The 16734-nt window shown below is 42.8% G+C and overlaps 1 protein-coding gene across 1 annotated transcript in view; it reads left to right on the top strand.

The window, feature by feature from the left end:
• The first annotated feature begins 701 nt into the window (after positions 1-701).
• The window catches only part of sntg2 (syntrophin, gamma 2), a 1105459-nt gene continuing 1089426 nt past the window's right edge, over positions 702-16734 (top strand). The window contains exon 1 of the mRNA XM_041187804.1: positions 702-984. The gene's annotated coding sequence lies outside the window, so the exon portion shown is untranslated. The remainder of the gene's footprint in view (positions 985-16734) is intronic.

Below are 16734 nucleotides of genomic sequence, written 5' to 3'. Positions count from 1 at the left end.
TAGCCAAAACAGAAGATTACCATATTTCTTACTGTATTTCACCAGTATTATCATGCAGCTGCACAAACGCCTATCACCATCACACTATATCATTTTTTTAGATGTATAAATTGCAAAGCTAGATTTAAAACACTCAAATTGATGTAATTTTCCATCAAGTCATACTAATATCAATTAATAATTCTAAACAAGGGAAGTATTATAGGATATAATTAAAGTGTTTATTTTGATTTAAATCAATTTTAAAGTTGGCCACGAGTACTGAAGTATAGTTCAGCATGGGTATTTTTATTCAGCAACAAGATAATAAGATTTATTGTGCTGATGTAGCTAAAACCTAATGAATGATTCCTACAATGATCACTTAATGATTGAATTTTCACAATGCCATAATTTCACTTGTTCATCCTTGAAATATATGCATGTGTAAACATATATATTGTCCCGTCTTTTCCAATGTGTTACTTTTTTATTACAAGATACAGATCATCATTTTTTGGTCATTTTTGGTATGTCACGTCTGATTAAAAAAATAAATAAAATAGACAACGAACTATTTAATATTCAATTTGACTTCAATGATTCTGACATAAAAGAGCGCGCTAGAAGAACAGATTAAGCTTTAAGTATTTCCTGTGCACTATGCAGCTGTAGAATTCCTTGCCTGGATATAAACAGCTCCTGATTGGTCTTTTCATTTCCTTTTGCACATTCCAATGTGCAACAGCTCGTGGAAACTGCCAGTGCTCCCTAGTTAACTGAACTTCAGCCAGCAGGGATTTGCCTTTCCGCTGGTGCATGTTCATGCCTCTGCTAGTCGATGGCAGCATGTCACCTTCCTATCCATTAAACGGCTTGAGGAGCAAAGACAAGTGTGGCACTGAAGCTCAGTGTTAATGAATCTGTTGCTGAGATCTGGGTCCTTGTGTCTTAGCCTCAGTGTTTCGCTTCCACCAGGATACAGCATACTTCTTGCCACTTCAGGTAAGAACAACAATTATACAGAGGTGTGTGTTATTGCACTACAAACAACACAAACAGAGGCAGTATTTGGAAAACATATGTGGGATGAATATGTAATCGATGCACACAGATTGCTTGGAGGCTGACATTAAATAATTGCAGAGTAGGATCTGCAAATTGGAAGATGAGTTTCTGTTTTAACTGTTGCAGAATGGAAAAGTGATATCTGTCGCTGGGCAAATTTTATAGGGTGCAGGTAAAGCAAATTTTTCAAATTTAAGGCATCTTCTGTAAATGTTGCAGTCTTTGATCAAGCATTTTCATTTCAGTTGAATTAATCAATTCTGGAAAATTAGTGTAAAACTTGATATAACTAACAGTTATTTGGATCTGATTTCCTTCCTATTTAAGATATTTCATAATTTCCTGAATCTCTGATTCTATAGTTTCTGCCTCTGAACTTTATTGGGATTAATTTTAAAAAGTGGCGGGAGTCTGACAAGATAGGTTGTCCTTAGGCCTGTTCCTCTTCAGTGATGATCCTAACTAGCAGTGGTCTAGTTGGTCTAGTTTTTATGTTGCATTTGTTAGTCCTTTACTTAACACAGCCATGCTTCCAATATACAATATACTCATGAATCTTGAGGTGTGGGGGCCTCACCTGCCGGCTGAAGAGCTGCCAAGAGACTCATGGTGCCTTATGTCGGAATGGCCCACCGAACCACAAGCCAATCAGGCAGGGTCAAGGCCACCAGCAGGCCTTCTCCATGAGCAGAAGTCGCGTGCCTAGCTGCTGGCCAATCTTAGGCTCAGTAGCGCCACTGAGGAGGCCATGGCTGATGCCAGAAGGACATCAATCGGAGGCCCAGAATCAGAGATGACCCAGGCTATGGGCAGTGGTGGGTGGTTTCATCGGGTGCAAGGAGAGGGGGACAAGGGGGGTCAGAAGCAAGGGCATGGATGTGGCTCTCAGCAGGCCGCTACCTCCTTCTTGATGTCCAGTCCCTTGATCCGGCACTGAACACCTTTTATAGAGTGCCTGAGGTGCCAACCAGGCCTCACAGTTTCACCTGTCATGCATGCAGCATGGCGATAGACCCGCTTGCAGCTGGGTTGACACCAGCAAATGCAGGATGAGGCCCTTAAGTGGTCATTAATTTGCTACATAAGTGTCTGAATTGGCAGCGGGGCAGCAAGATTAACCATTGTCCCTAGTTTTTCCTAATTTTGTTTAATTGGTTCAGTAAAAGAAAAGCAAGGTTAACCATGGGCCTTCCTGCCCAGAGCTTAATTCTGGATGAGGCAGATAAGTGGCGGGCTCAGTATGCCACTACCCTGCCTAAGTAAATGTGGTTCCTGCCTCCAAGCCTGCCACCAGCAACAGCAGAAGATTCCACACCAGGTGCATTATTCTGATTCAAGAAAGCTCATTACTCTTTGATTGTAAAGGCTCATTCCCCTTCACCAGCTTGGATCAAAGGAAACCTGGAGTCCCTTTCTTCACATGTCTTAGAATATTTCTAGTAGTATCACAGGTGAGTTTCCAGGTAGGTGATGGAGGCAAAACCCTGGAATTATTTAAATGTGAGTTAGGTACTGTGGTGCAGAATTTGTAGAATTTCTCTGGATTGATGAGTTAGGATGAGCCAAATGGCCTTTTCATCTGTGTCCCAATGCAATCCAAGCCAAGATACTATCTTGAAAACAGTAACTCATGCATAACAAAACTTTTTGTTATTCTTTCATGGGATGTGGGCATCACTGGCGAGGCCAGCATTTCTTGCCCATCCCCAATTGCCCTTGAGAAAGTAGTGGCGAGTCGCCTTCTTGAACCGCTACAGTCCATATAGGTACACCCACAGTGCTGTTAGGAAGGGAGTTCCAGGATTTTGACCCAGTGACAGTGAAGGAATGCCGATATATTTCCTAGTTGGGATGGTGAGTGGCTTGGAGGGGAACTTCCAAGTAGTGGTGTTCCCATGTGTCTGCTACCCTTGTCCATCTAGGTAGTAGAGGTCATGGATTTGGAAGGTGCCGTGGAAGCAATATTGGTCAGTTGTGGCAGTGCATCTTGTAGATGGTACACACTGCTGCCACTGTGCATCAAAATTGGAGGGAGTGAATGTTTATGGTGGTGGATGGGGTGCCAATCATGCGAGCTGCTTTGTCCTGAAAGGTGTTAAGCTTCTTGAGTGTTGTTAGAGCTGCACTCATCCAGGCAAGTGAGGAGTATTGCATTACACTCCTGACTTGTGCCTTGTAGATGGTGGACAGGTTTTGGCCAGTCAGGAAGTGAATTACTCACTGCAGAATTTTCAGACTCTGACCTGCTCATGTAGCCACAGTATTTATATGGCTGGTCCTGTTCAGTTTCTGGTCAATGGTAACCCCCAGGATGGTGACAGTGAGGGATTCAGCGATGGTAATGCCATTGAATGTCAAGAGGAGATGATTGGATTCCTTCTTGTTGGAGATGGCCATTGCCTGAAACTTGTGTGGCGCGAATGTTACTTGCCACTTGTCGGCCCAAGCTTGACTGTTGTCCAGGTCTTGCTGCATATAGTTGTGAATGGCACTAGCATTGTGTAATCATCCGTGAAATAGTGAAAACCTAGGAACAGTGGAGGACCAAAGAGATTCAAGTGCGCAGATCACTAAATGTCGTGGTCAGGTGCAAAAATAATCAAAATGACAAATGGAATGTTAACCTTTATAACTAGAGAGCTAGAAGGAATAGGGGAGGATGTACAGCTGTACAAAAAGCCTGTTAGACCACATCTGAAACACTATACAGTCCTGGGCATTGCACCTTAGAAAGGATGTATTTATCTTGGACAGGGTGCAGCACAGATTGAACAGAATGTCACCAGGGCTCCAAGGGTTGGATTGTGAGAAGAGATAACATAAACCATGGAATATAAGAAGTTAAGAGCTGATTTAATTGGGGATGTGATTTTGTGAAATAGTAAGAAAGATAAAGAGAAATTTGTTGTTCTTATGGGGGAGTCAGGGACAAGAGGATGTAACTTTTAAATCATAGTCCATTATTCATGGCAGGAAGTTGGGAACACTCCTTCATGCAAACAGTAGAGCACTTATCCCCAAAAAACAGTCAATGCTAGCTCACTAAATAATTTTGAATCTGAGATCAGTTAATTTTTTTTAACCAAGGGTATAAAAAGAAATGGAGCCAAGGCACATGGATAGAATTAGAATACAGGTCAGCCTTGACCTTATTGTACTGCAGATCTATTCAAGGGATGGACAGCCCACTCCTGTTCTTCTGTTCCTGCATTGATAATATTGGCTAAATGCACTAAACTTCATGTACAGCTCCTTTGTTTGTTATTAAAGCAAGCATTAACTTGTTTATTTTAAGTGGGTTGTTATCTATAAAAAGGAACACTATGTGCATTTAGTAATAGCACCTTCAGTAGTTAACAGGTTCTTGCATTGAGTTGGACTGTAAAAATAGCACTCTTTAATGTCTGCATATGAGCTTAACTGGAAGCTTTCATTTGTGCTGGATCTCATATAACACTTCAGGCTAAAAATTGGTTTGTGCCATTATTCAGGTGCATGGTTTGTGATTCACAACCAACCTGCTCTGGTTCCAGTGGAGGTGATCAGAATGCAAATCTGGTGCTGTTGCCTCATTTACCTAATTGGAACATAGGGCCGAGCATCTACCGCATTTCAGACTTCCTCTGCATTCTGCAGAAAACCGAACAGCGTTGTGCTGATAACAAGTGGTGCCATCATTCTTCTGTTCTTAAAGGTAGCCTGTCCCTCTTAAAGGGAAGCTGCAATTAATTACAGTTTGCTGCTGCTGAATACTATTACTGAAATTCTAAACCAGGAAGTGGAGTACAAGAGCAGAGACAAGGCTTCAGGGTGACAGATGTGATGCTAAAGGCCTAAGTGGTGGAGGTGGGCAAGAGGAGAGGTGGCATGGATCAGCAGGGAGCCAGGAAGCCCTCATGAACAACCCTCAGAAATAATTGGGAGTAGGTGGCCAGAGAGGTCAATTCCCAGCCTCTCGCCCCGGGAACCTAGCAGCGTGCCATGAGAAACCTAATGGCCTCATGCAAATGATCAAGGTCAATGAATGCATCTTTACATGACATCTCCTCCCTATCACACCATCACCCTCTCGCACTGCTCAAGGATCGATTATTGGCCAACTCACTAGAGGGTTACGTCAAATACAAGATCTGGTACAGGAGACTTGGATGAAGACCTTGATGTGGCAGCATCACAGGAAAAGACTGATGGGCATGCACACTGTTACACTGGGCACGTTGGTTGGTCTGCCAGACTGTCTCCTGCCACTGACAAGAAATATGAAGGAGTCCCACTCCAAGTTGGATCGGGACACCATGCCAAGCTTGACCTCTTGCAACCTCTGTTCCACCTCCTTGTGGTTAAGCAGATCCAGTGGCACTGCTACTGCAGCTCCCATACCGATTGGAGCCTCTGTGTGGACAAGTCCTCTTACCTCCCTATGAATATGCAGCATCCCTACCTGCCAAATGCAGGAACACACCACAACATCTCCAAAAACATTTATTTTTAAACATTTGCTATAGCAGAAGTTTTTCAAAATTACATTGCCTGCAAGTTGGATGCCTGGTCCTTTAAATAAGCTGTGGCAAGACCCCTCTTTTGCCTAAATATTTGATCTTTGGTGAGTGATGTACTTTTCATTAAATGGATCCACATAGTCCAAATTTGGAAATGGGCAGCTTGTCAGCTTGCAATGCTGTATGACATCGTGATATCACCAGTTCAGTTGCTTCCAGCAGTCAGAGGGAACACCCACGCAATGTCCTTCTCAAGATGGTGCTCTGTGCAGACCTTGTTGGAAGCAGCTAGCAGCACAGTGTGCATCCCCAGGGAATGATTGTCTTGCAGTGCTACAGATCTGAATTTCACACCCTTTATCTCCTGTCATTTTAAGTATAGTTTTCTTTAACATTCATAATCACTTATGGTAAATGTGTATGTTTGGTTTAAAATCTTTTAATCCCCTCAAGGCTTTGAGATCAAAAGGAGAGGCCATTTACCTCAAGGCAACAGATCACATCACCAGTTCCATAATGGATTAAGATTGTAGATCAGATCAACCTCATGGCAGTCAGTTAGACCCCCAGTTAAATAGAAGAGAAGACTGTTCCAGAGATTTAGTAAGTGCTCTGTTTGTTTTCAATCAGGTTTTTACCTCAGCAACTTGCCTTTCAAATCAGACTCCTTATTTATTGCATACAATAAAAATCTGTTCCCCAGACTGGTTGATAACTCCTGTCCAGATACTGATGAAGGAGATGCATGTTCAGTTGAATTGGCATGCAACTTCATTTCTTTTTTAGTTCTGTTGCCTTTTAATTTGTCATGCAAACTTTCGGTCATTCAACATTACCTTTAAGGGCGTAGCTGCAAACACGGTTAACTGTGTGTTGACATGTCTTCCTAGTGCTCAAGGATTAACTGTGCCTTGGTGATGGATTAACATTTCTCTAGGTATGCAACAGCGTTCTTCATTTCTTGGATTAATGTCTTTACAAAATAACAAGAGAGAGGCTCACCTCTGGTCGTGAGCATGACTACAACAGCTAACAAATCACAACTACTGATGTTATCAGCCAGGCCTCATGTTTAAGGCTGAGAGACTGTGGATGCAATGGCACTTAGTTTCAAGCTCTTGAAGAGGAGCTGTGAACATCAGCAAGAGAAAGCTATGGGGACAGGCTAGATGAGACCACAGTTTTCAGCCCCTGCGAGCATTTCAAGCCATAGGATGTCAGCAAATCTCAACTTGTAGCACTTTTTCCTCTGAGTCATAGACATCATTAGTTCAAGCTCCACTCCAGAGAATTGAGCATAAAATCTGGGCAGCATGGAGGGAATGCAGCACTGTCAGAGGTACTAACTTTCAAATGCTACTTTAATCCAAGGACCCATCTACCCTCTTAGGTGGAGATAAAAGATCCCATGGCAATATTTTGAAGATGATTAGGGGACTCTCTCTGGCCCTGGCCAATCTATCAACATCAATAAAACAGGTTATCCAGTCATTACCACATTGCAGACTGTGGGACCTGACCTCGCTGTGTGCAAATTACCTGCTGCATTTCCTACATTGCAACAGAGACTACAGGTGGGATTTTCTAGTCCCACCAGCGATGGAACTGGAAATTCACACCCAAAGTTAACGGACCTTTGGCTGCTCTCCAAATTTTCCAGTCCTGCCAAGCGCACTTCTGGGTTTGCAGTAATTTAGTGCAGTTTTCCTGCTACAAATATATAGGAGGTAAGTTTAGAAGCTATTAAAACCATCCAGGATTACTAAGATTACTAAAAAGATTACAGTTCCTGATTTTAAGCTGCTCAACTAAGCAGCTGGCAAAGACACTCAGGTCCTCCTTTAACAAATGTACATCAGGTACTAGTACTGTCATCAGGTCCTAATTCCAGTCTTCAGGCAGTGGTTTCCCATCAGGTCAGTCTCATGGGAAAGTTGATTGGGATAGAAGAGGCTGAAAAAGATCCATTTCTTAAAAATTCCTTGTGGGACAATTGAAGGGACAGGAGTACCTCTCCGGCCCCATGAGAAAAAACATGGACTCAGCCCCCTTTCCGATCATGAGATCCCTCTGAGATGCCCCGGAAGCCAATCCTGCCAACTATCTGGTCTTGGCAAGCAGCTGTTGCTACACTTTCAGGTATGAAGTCAGCCAGTGGGATTTAAATGAGGCCCAGGAGTTAAAATACTGCAGGCCTCAGCTCAAAAGCATAGGGTGAGTTCACAACTCACCACTACTTAACCACCCAAAACCAGGTCTGGAGGTAAAATTAGGACAATAGAAGCTACAGTAGTCTCCAGCTTATTGTTGTGATTCCAGCTTTGAGAATCCTGGCCAAGTCTGATACTTGTTAGGATCTGGCTTGATAGACCACAACATTTTAGAGAATATAATGCAAGGAAGAACCAAGGATAAGGAAATAAGAGGCAGGACTCCAAGATTAATTTGAAGCACCAAAAGTATCTTTACTATACAGGCTTAAACAAAACAAACATAAGCAATAATGACTAAATAGTTACATTGAGCAAATAAGATAATGATTCTAAACAATATGAGCTTCTACCTTAAACTCAATCCGACAAGCTTCCCAGTTTAACTTTTTCACTGTGGCTTTCACTCTGATAGGATTTTAAAGAATACTCTGGAAAGCAGTTCCTTTTTCTCTGGTATGGCCGCACAAGTCACAACTCAGGTCTATGGTAAATTCATACCAAAACGAGCTGCTGGTCCAAGTACAGGCATTACAGATGGTCATGCATCATAACCCACTGGACATGCATAGGCACTCCCTTGGCATCTTATCTGTAGCTGGACTTCTCCTCTCTTTACAGAGCTACTTGGTCCTACCCAATTCGCTAAATTACCCTCTTTTCCTCTCTAACCTTGGAGGACAGAGTTCTCTGGTTAATCACAACAGATTACCCTCTGGGTCAGATTTCCTTATTTACTTTTTTCCTAAAAAAATATACAACCCACCAGTTTTTCTTTTAGACCATAGTCTACCCTCAGCAATTTTCTCCATAGCAACCTCAGGGCTTTCTTGCTTCTAAAAGCCTCTCAGCTGGGTCAAAAGTTCAAGCATTGATTGTAAACACACTCAGGCATACTAAACCAAACCGAAAGTACACAGCCCCAACTCAACTTAAACTGAAAACAAAACTCTACATTCCTAACCCTTATTGTAACTCACAATAGAGACAGCTAAAACATTATACAAAATTATTTCATGCTCAAACCAAATAACTCCAGTGGGAGACCACTTCACTTCCTCATCTTGGCTTCTTCAACTTTTTAAACTGAAATATGGAAATTAAAACAAATACTGATGGACCATTGAACCAGTTTTAAGTTTGCTTTTGCAGTCACTGTGTCATATCATTCAAATATTAGATGGGCAATAAATGCTGGGATGGGCAATCAATGCTGGCCTAGCCAGTGACACCCACATCCCATGAATGAATTAAAAAAAAAATTCCAACAGTGGCGTGTTTGTGAGTGGAACACTGTAGATATTTAAGAGTGCTGCAACAGAATTCTACTTGCTCTATATGGAGAGCTATGAGAGCCAGTCTCTTTAACTTAGTGCTGCACTGTTGCACTGCTCTCAAATCATTTGCAGGTGAGAAGCCGAATCTTACAATATACATGCAGCATGAAAAGAAGGACAGAACTGTACATTTCTGCAAGAGCTTGCAAGGAGCTGAGAAATATTGTTCTTTGGAAACTGTAGTAACATAGTACATTAGGAAAAGGAGTAGGCCATTCAGCTCCTTAAACCTGCTCCATTAATCAATTTGTTCATAGCTGCTTTACATTCAACTTCATTTTCTCTGGGTACCATCACCTAGCAAATATCTATCTGTTTCAGGCTCAAAGGTCTGGATTTTGTAATTCTGAAATAGGAATCAGAGGTGGAATGGGAAAAAAAAATCTGCTGAGTGATGCAGATAGAAGTCCCACCTCCATTTCTGCCAGCGGCCATTTTATGGACTGTGGGAAAGGATGCAGAGCAGAAAGATTGCCAGCCTGCCCCTATCGAAAGGCCCCAAATTAGACCTGTCAGGATTTTCACTGGGCGGGTAGGCTTCAGAAGCTCTCCTCAACCCCGTCAAGGGAGGAGAGGTGGGAATGTCCATAGAGGCCAGGAAATATCTTGAAAGTTAAGTAGGAGGATTTTTAGGGGCTTAAAGGTGGCATTGGAAGCAAGTTAATATTGAGGGAGGTCAGTAAAGGAGGAACTAGAGGTTAGGGAACGACTCTATTGAAGGGCCAAATTTTCATCAGGCAGCAGAAGGCATAGGGGGCTTATTTCTACATTTTAACTGCCAGTAATTGAAGCTCAGACCTATTGCTGTCACTTATACGAACATACGAATTAGGAGCAGAAGTAGGCCACTCAGCCCCTCGAGCCTGCTCTGCCATTCAATAAGATCATGGCTGATCTGATTGTAACCCAAACCCCACATTCCTGCCTACCCCTGATAATCTTTCACCCCCTTGTTAATCAATAATCTATCTAGCTCGGCCTTAAAAATATTCAAAGACTCTGCTTCCACCACCTTTTGAGGAAGAGAGTTCCAAAGGCTCATAACCCTCTGAGAGATAAAAATTCTCCTCATCTCCGTCTTAAATGAGCCCCCCCCTTATTTTTAAACAGTGATTATCGGGACTGATTGGAACTCATAAAAAATGGTGGCGGAGGTAGGCTCTTCTGTGGACCCACTCTGGGGCCATCCCACTTTGATTCCCACCATCAGTTTGCTCTTCCAATATGTAGACCCGCCTCTGGCACAAAGTGAGGTGTTAGACCAGGAAAATCCCAGGATGGCGATAACAGGATTAGTCCCTCCTCCCAATTCCTGCCTCCAACGTGAAAATCCAGCTCAAAAGCTCCAATTGTCCCAACATCCACAATCTTTTAAGGGAGAGAGTACCAAATTTCTGTGTGTTAAAAAGTACTTCCTGATTTCTTTCCTGAATGACCTATTTATGTCCTCTTGTTCTACCTGCATGTAACCCTGGAGTCAGCCACTTTCCTTTGCATGTGGCTAAATATTCAATGGTTTGTATTTAAGGCACACTGTGAGAGGTTGGTTTAGTTTTTTTTCTGAATCAAACTTTTACAACTTTAGAACACAAACCACATTTCCATCTCAGTTTTGTCTAAAAGTCAAATGTAAAACATATTTCTGATATCTAACAGCTTTTTCATTTGTTTTCTTCTTTCTCATATCAGCGCATAGTAAATAAAACTAACTTGTTGAATTTGATATGTCTCCAGGAGAGGAACAGCTTGGTTCAACTGACTTCATGGTAGTGCTAAAGTATGCTTGTTTTAATTCCCTAATACATTCTGCCAGAATCCAGTGTCCTCAGGGATAGCTTGGCAAGCTGCCTATGATTGGAACAAATCCCTGACATCCGGAGCAAATGCTGGTTGAGATCAATCAAAACGTCATAACTTGTTAAGTCATCCATTTTCGTCCAATGATCCTTCATCTCTGCTATTTTAGGGTGCTGATTTCTGCAGGCTATTGTTGACAGAATTGCTTTAATAAAGGAGAATCATGGTATTTGGGAATAGAGTTCCATGTCATTAGGTGACATATTCTGAGTAGTTTTAAGCCAGTGGCCTGTCATTTTGTAACAGCTACACAATTAAATTATTTAAGCCATTAGTGGCAACGATTTAGCAATGGAACAATATTCTTAACTTGACATCCTGACGCGCTAGGTTGTACATCAGCTGCAAATTAATATCAATAATCAAAGTCTTATGCAGTACATCCACGCAATCTTTGAGCTTGTAGTCCTGTTGTATGCTAACTCCTGTTTACTTTTTACATGCAGTCATACAGAAAATGGCCATCGAATTGTAAAAGCTACCTTGGGTATTATTAAACCTAATGCAAATGTATTGTGTGGTTGAATGGCACTTGTGCGTGAGATTGATTTCAGTGAGGAAAATCATGCAGCGGTTGCTTCACTCTCCTTGCCTCTCACTTTTGAATCCAGTGGAAAGCTGAAGGCGAGATGGACAGGGCTGCACTGTTGCATCTGGCTAATACCATTTATGCTGTTGCTGCAATTAAGGCATTTACTGGAGGGAAAATCTAATCAATGCAAGTCATGCACCATGTTATGAATAATTATGTGGCACTTTGCAACAGCATTAGAGATCCCTCTCAGACCAGGCCTTAATCTGTGCCAGCAGTGTAATGTCAATAAGGTTTAAATCAAATCATTTCATATCATTAAAGATATGTGAATGTGTCAGTGAGAGTAAGCATACTGTTGGGTTGATGCATGCAGAGTTTTCTTATTCTTAATCAAATGAATTTTGCCCACATTGGTGCTAATTAAAATATGTGAATATAAGAAATAGGAGTGAGTCTAAGTCTTGCAGCCCCTCGAGCCTGCTCTGCCATTCAATAAGATCTTGGCTTACCAATCATGGCTTCAGTTTTGCTTTTCTGCTTGCTCCCCATAACCTTTGACTACCCTACAGTTCAAACATCTGTCCTTGAGTATATTCAATGAGTATCCACTGCTCTCTGAGTTGGGAAGTTCCAAAGGCTAATGACCCTGTGAGAGAAGAAGTCCCTCCTCATCTCCATCTTAATTGGGAGACCCCTTATTCTGAAACTGTGCCCCCAGTTCTAAATTCACCCACGAGGGGAAGCATCCTCTTAGCATCAGCACGTGGACTGCAGCGATTCAAGAAGGCAGCTCACCACCACCTTCTCAAGGGCAACTAAGGATGGGCAATAAATGCTGGCCCAGCCAGCGAAGCCCACATCCCATGAATGATTAAAAAAAATCAACACTGCCAAGCCCCTTCTGAATCTTATGGGCTGAATTTTCATGGGGACTCTGTGGAGGTGAAAATTATGGCAAGTGGGACCCGAGTTTTGGGATTCCAGGCCCCATTCCTGGCGCCCCCAATTTTCACCAGTGCTGGTTAAGGGTGTGAGCTGGTGCGAGTCACGAGCCCACACCTGGTACTCCCAAACAGGCTGCCTCTATAGCGGGGATAGGCATGTCCTAGTATTGGCAATTTTCATGGGGTGGAATGGTCCCAGATTTGCACTAATTGTGGAAGCGGACAGGAAAATGGACATTTTTACCTGCTGGCCCCAGTGGCAGGTTTTTGCACTGTACCGTCCCAATCCTGCCTCATTAATCATGCGTTCCTGGGGAACACGCCATTTCATTGACAGGTGGTCTTCGATTCACCCACCATGCTGTCGCCTCAACGCTTCCTCATGCTGGGCACCATATGTAAAGTGCAGCCACGCGCACACCTCTCAGTGCTTCCAGCCCAGGACTGCTGCACGGAAGACATGGCCCGAAAGGCAAGAAGACTGCAGCCCCCAATTCAGTGATGTACCCCCAGGATGCCTTCTGGACACTGTTGGAACTTGCTGCAATGCCCTCCACCCACTCTCTGGCAGCAGGAGGCCCATCAGTGCCACCACCCAAGCTTTGGAGGAGGTGGCAGTGGTGGTTAGTGTCAATGCTGCGCAGGATATATTGGCCATCCAGTGCAGAAAGAGGATGAATGATCTCACCTGTGCTGCCAGGGTAAGGCAACCATCTTATCACTCTAAACTTACACACTCACAAGCCCGTCACACATTGACTGGCATCTCACTCACTGCCGGCTCAAGGGACATCATCACCCCTTCACACGCATCCTCACATCTCCATCTGGTCTCATCCCTGGAAAATGACTCCTCAGCCCTCACCCTCTTGAGGCCACTTGCACAGATCAACATTTGTCCGCCCAAACACACCCTGGGATGCCCCTTCTCCAAGCAAGTCCTAGCCCTGCAGCTATTGGCTTTTTTTTGAAAAGCCACTCCCGCCTTACGGCTGGTCTCATATGTACAGACCCACCTGTGAGCCCACCTAAAAGTGATGTGGTGCTGCCTGCAAAGCCTGGCACTGATGACCGCAAGTGCTGCCTGAAGCAAAGTAGGCAAACAAGCCTTGAAGTCCCAAGTGAAGTGCAGCTCATCAGATGCACGTCACTTATGTTCAGTTGTGAAACATGATGGTGTGATTCCTGGATGATCCACTTTGGGGGAATGATTCTGGTGAGCAGGGCTTATAATGATATGCAGGCGTATTAAAATTAAGTTCCCAATGTCCGGCGGTGGGTGGGTGGAGCGCACGGTCGCAAACTTCTTTCACAATGCTGTGAAACAGATTTTTGGCCTTCCCCCCATATTGCCTGCTCACGCCCACCATGACACCCGCTGTCAAAAGGCACGGAAATTTCAGCCCAGGGAGTGGGGCCAGCTTTTAAAGGACTCATGGCTCATGGCCCATCGGCAGCGTCGTGAACCATAGTCTGTATGAGGGAACATTTTGAAATGTATGTTCAAAAGATCTTACCTATGCCCCCTCATGCTAAGCTATGCCCCTCTACCTGCCTCCATGGCTCCTCATACACTCCATGCCAAGCTATGACACTTCCATGCCCATTCAGCCACTGTACGCTCTGTACTGAGCCAATGAACCCTGTAGTAATAATGGAGGTGTGAGAAAAGCTTTTAAAAAAATAGTCTTTCATTTTTAAGTAACGGGGAAGCTAGCCATTTCATGCTGCTACTATGTAGTAGCAACACGAGTGGCGCTCGCTACTAACAGGATGCTGCCGTCAAGCCAAAAAGACGTTCTGCCTATCACAAAAATGAGTATTGTGACATATGATTTTCAGTACTGGTGTGATGCTAGGTGTGTACGCCGTACATCCCAGAAATTGACGGATCATATCAAATAGCATGATTGTGCAGCTTTTCGCGACAGGCAAGGTACTGATCATACCCAACCGGCCCGTGTTTGCAAAACTCAAAACACAGTGTCCAACATTAGATGTGATTCTGCGATTGAACAACATTTGCTAAATAATCCTCAGTGGTCTAAGAATTCTGCTGACAACCAATTTAAGATTATCATTTGGGCTTGCAGTGTGGCACACATATGTGTGTTAGAAGCTACATATGTTAATACATGGGGCCCTGGTCTTTGCAGACAGAAAGAACATGTACATACATTGCGCCTATTTCAACTGAACAAAATAGGTGATTCTCTGGTTCATTCCCCAGGGCAATGCTTTGACCAATCAGAGTCAACCTGCCTGGTTGTAATTTAACAAAGCTTGGCAGTCAACTTTTGGTTAACTGATGCATTGCCCATGACAATGCCTCTACCAATCAGAGTCCACTTGCCAACCAATCAGCACTCTTTCTTCTTAAAAATTATAAATTGTTGTTCCCTTTACAGGTGGTATTCTGGCAAATGCCCTGATAAGGGCAAAATGAAAATCTTTGACATATCTCTTTTTTTCAGCAATAGTCATTTGTTCATAACTTTCTACTTTCTTAAAAAAAAACTCCATTCACTACAGCCCTGTAAAAGTGTCATTCATCCAGCCCCTTTAAAGTATCAAATAGCTGAAACGGCAAACATTTGAAACTTCTTTACCTTGGTAAATAAACATACAATTGACAAAATAGATCACAGGAAGAGCTGCCAATCAAGCAATATTTTCCCTGTGGCACAGCTGCTTCAACAGACTAATGGATGTCTGGGCTGTTAAGCCTCATTATGCATCTTTATGAGGGGCCATGAAGGGGATGGTTGGGGGGATGCGGTGGCATGAGTTGATATGAATGGCACAAGGGTAGTGTGTGATGTTGAGGGCTAGAGGGCTGTTCTTTGTTTTGCTATCATTATTACAGCTGGGACAAAGTAACAAAACACCAAGGAGGGCCTTTTAAACAGCCCGTATTGGCATCCAGAAGCCCATGTGACTGTCTCTGAACTCTTTCCTGGGCAGCAGGTCTGCCTCCATTTAGCACTGGAAACCCACCTCACAAGCCCAGCCACCTCAACTTTCCCAAAATTTTTGCTGGCACTTTCTCCCAAGGCAGACATGCCAAGTCAGGAAATTTGCCAACTTCTGCTATCCATCTCTAGGATGAAAATCCAGCCCTATATGTTTCAATAAGATCACTTCTCATTCTTCTAAACTCTGTTGAGTATAGGCCCAACCTCAACTTTTCTTCATAAGGTAGCCCTTCCATCCCAGGAATCAACCTTTAGTGAACCTTCTCTGAACTGCCTCCAATGGAAGTATGTCCCTCCTTAAATAAGGATACCAAATCTATATGTAGTGGTATGGTCTCAACAACACCCTGTGCTGTTGTAGCAAGACTTTCCTACTTTCATACTCCAATCCCCTTGCAATAAACCCCAACACTCCACTTGCCTTCCTAATTACTTGCTGTACCTGCATGCTAACTTGTTTATGATTCATGTACAAGGACATCCATATCCCTCTGTACTGCAGCATTCTGCAGTCTCTCTCCATTGAAATAATATTCTGCTATTCTATTCTTCCTAGCATGTGTTATGAACTATTTCTGTATTTCATTATATTACTGCATTATTCTGAATGCAGACTTAGAAACGGTGGTTATAACATTAATGCAGAAGAAATAATTTCTCCATTACAGTTATCAGAAGTGAAGATCCCCGTTAAACAAATATGTGAATGGTACAGGCAAAGGAGCAGCAAATTTAGCAGAACATTTAAGAAACTATTACAATTAAACCTGGGGCTTGAAGAGGCGGTTTGTTTAAGGATCAATTCTACCTGTGAACTGGATTGAAAACCTGCCATGTAAAGCAAAAAGGTGGCAGTGGCTATAAGTGAGAAAAAAAACATGAACTTGCTTCTATTATAAGAAAAATATTACAGGTAAAATAAATATTCATTAACTTTCAAACCAATGTTTATATTTTCACCAAAGCATAAGCTAGTGAATTAAATAAATAGGTACGTAATGAACAATAGGCCAACAGACTTACAAATCATTGCTTCTTTGCAGTACCTCCAGTGCCACATTAATTTTTTTCTGTTCTAGAACAAGATGTGCCTCAAGGAATAAGAAACTTAAAAAAAAAAATGATCAAAGTACACTTGGTTGCACTTTACCTATCATCACTATTGATGATCACATGCTTCAGGCTGTAGACAATTCACCCAGCTGGGAAGAATATGGTCTTGAGAAGTCCATACTGATTGAGGTCTTGAACCATGTTTTTCTCTCAAAATAATAGTGGTTTAATGACATTCACCATTATTTATACACAAATGATACAGCAACTTTGGCGA

This window comes from Carcharodon carcharias, chromosome 5 (assembly GCF_017639515.1).
Source record: "Carcharodon carcharias isolate sCarCar2 chromosome 5, sCarCar2.pri, whole genome shotgun sequence".
Lineage (NCBI taxonomy): Eukaryota > Metazoa > Chordata > Chondrichthyes > Lamniformes > Lamnidae > Carcharodon > Carcharodon carcharias.
Note: the sequence above shows the minus strand (reverse complement) of the source record. Positions and strands in the feature narration are given on the sequence as shown.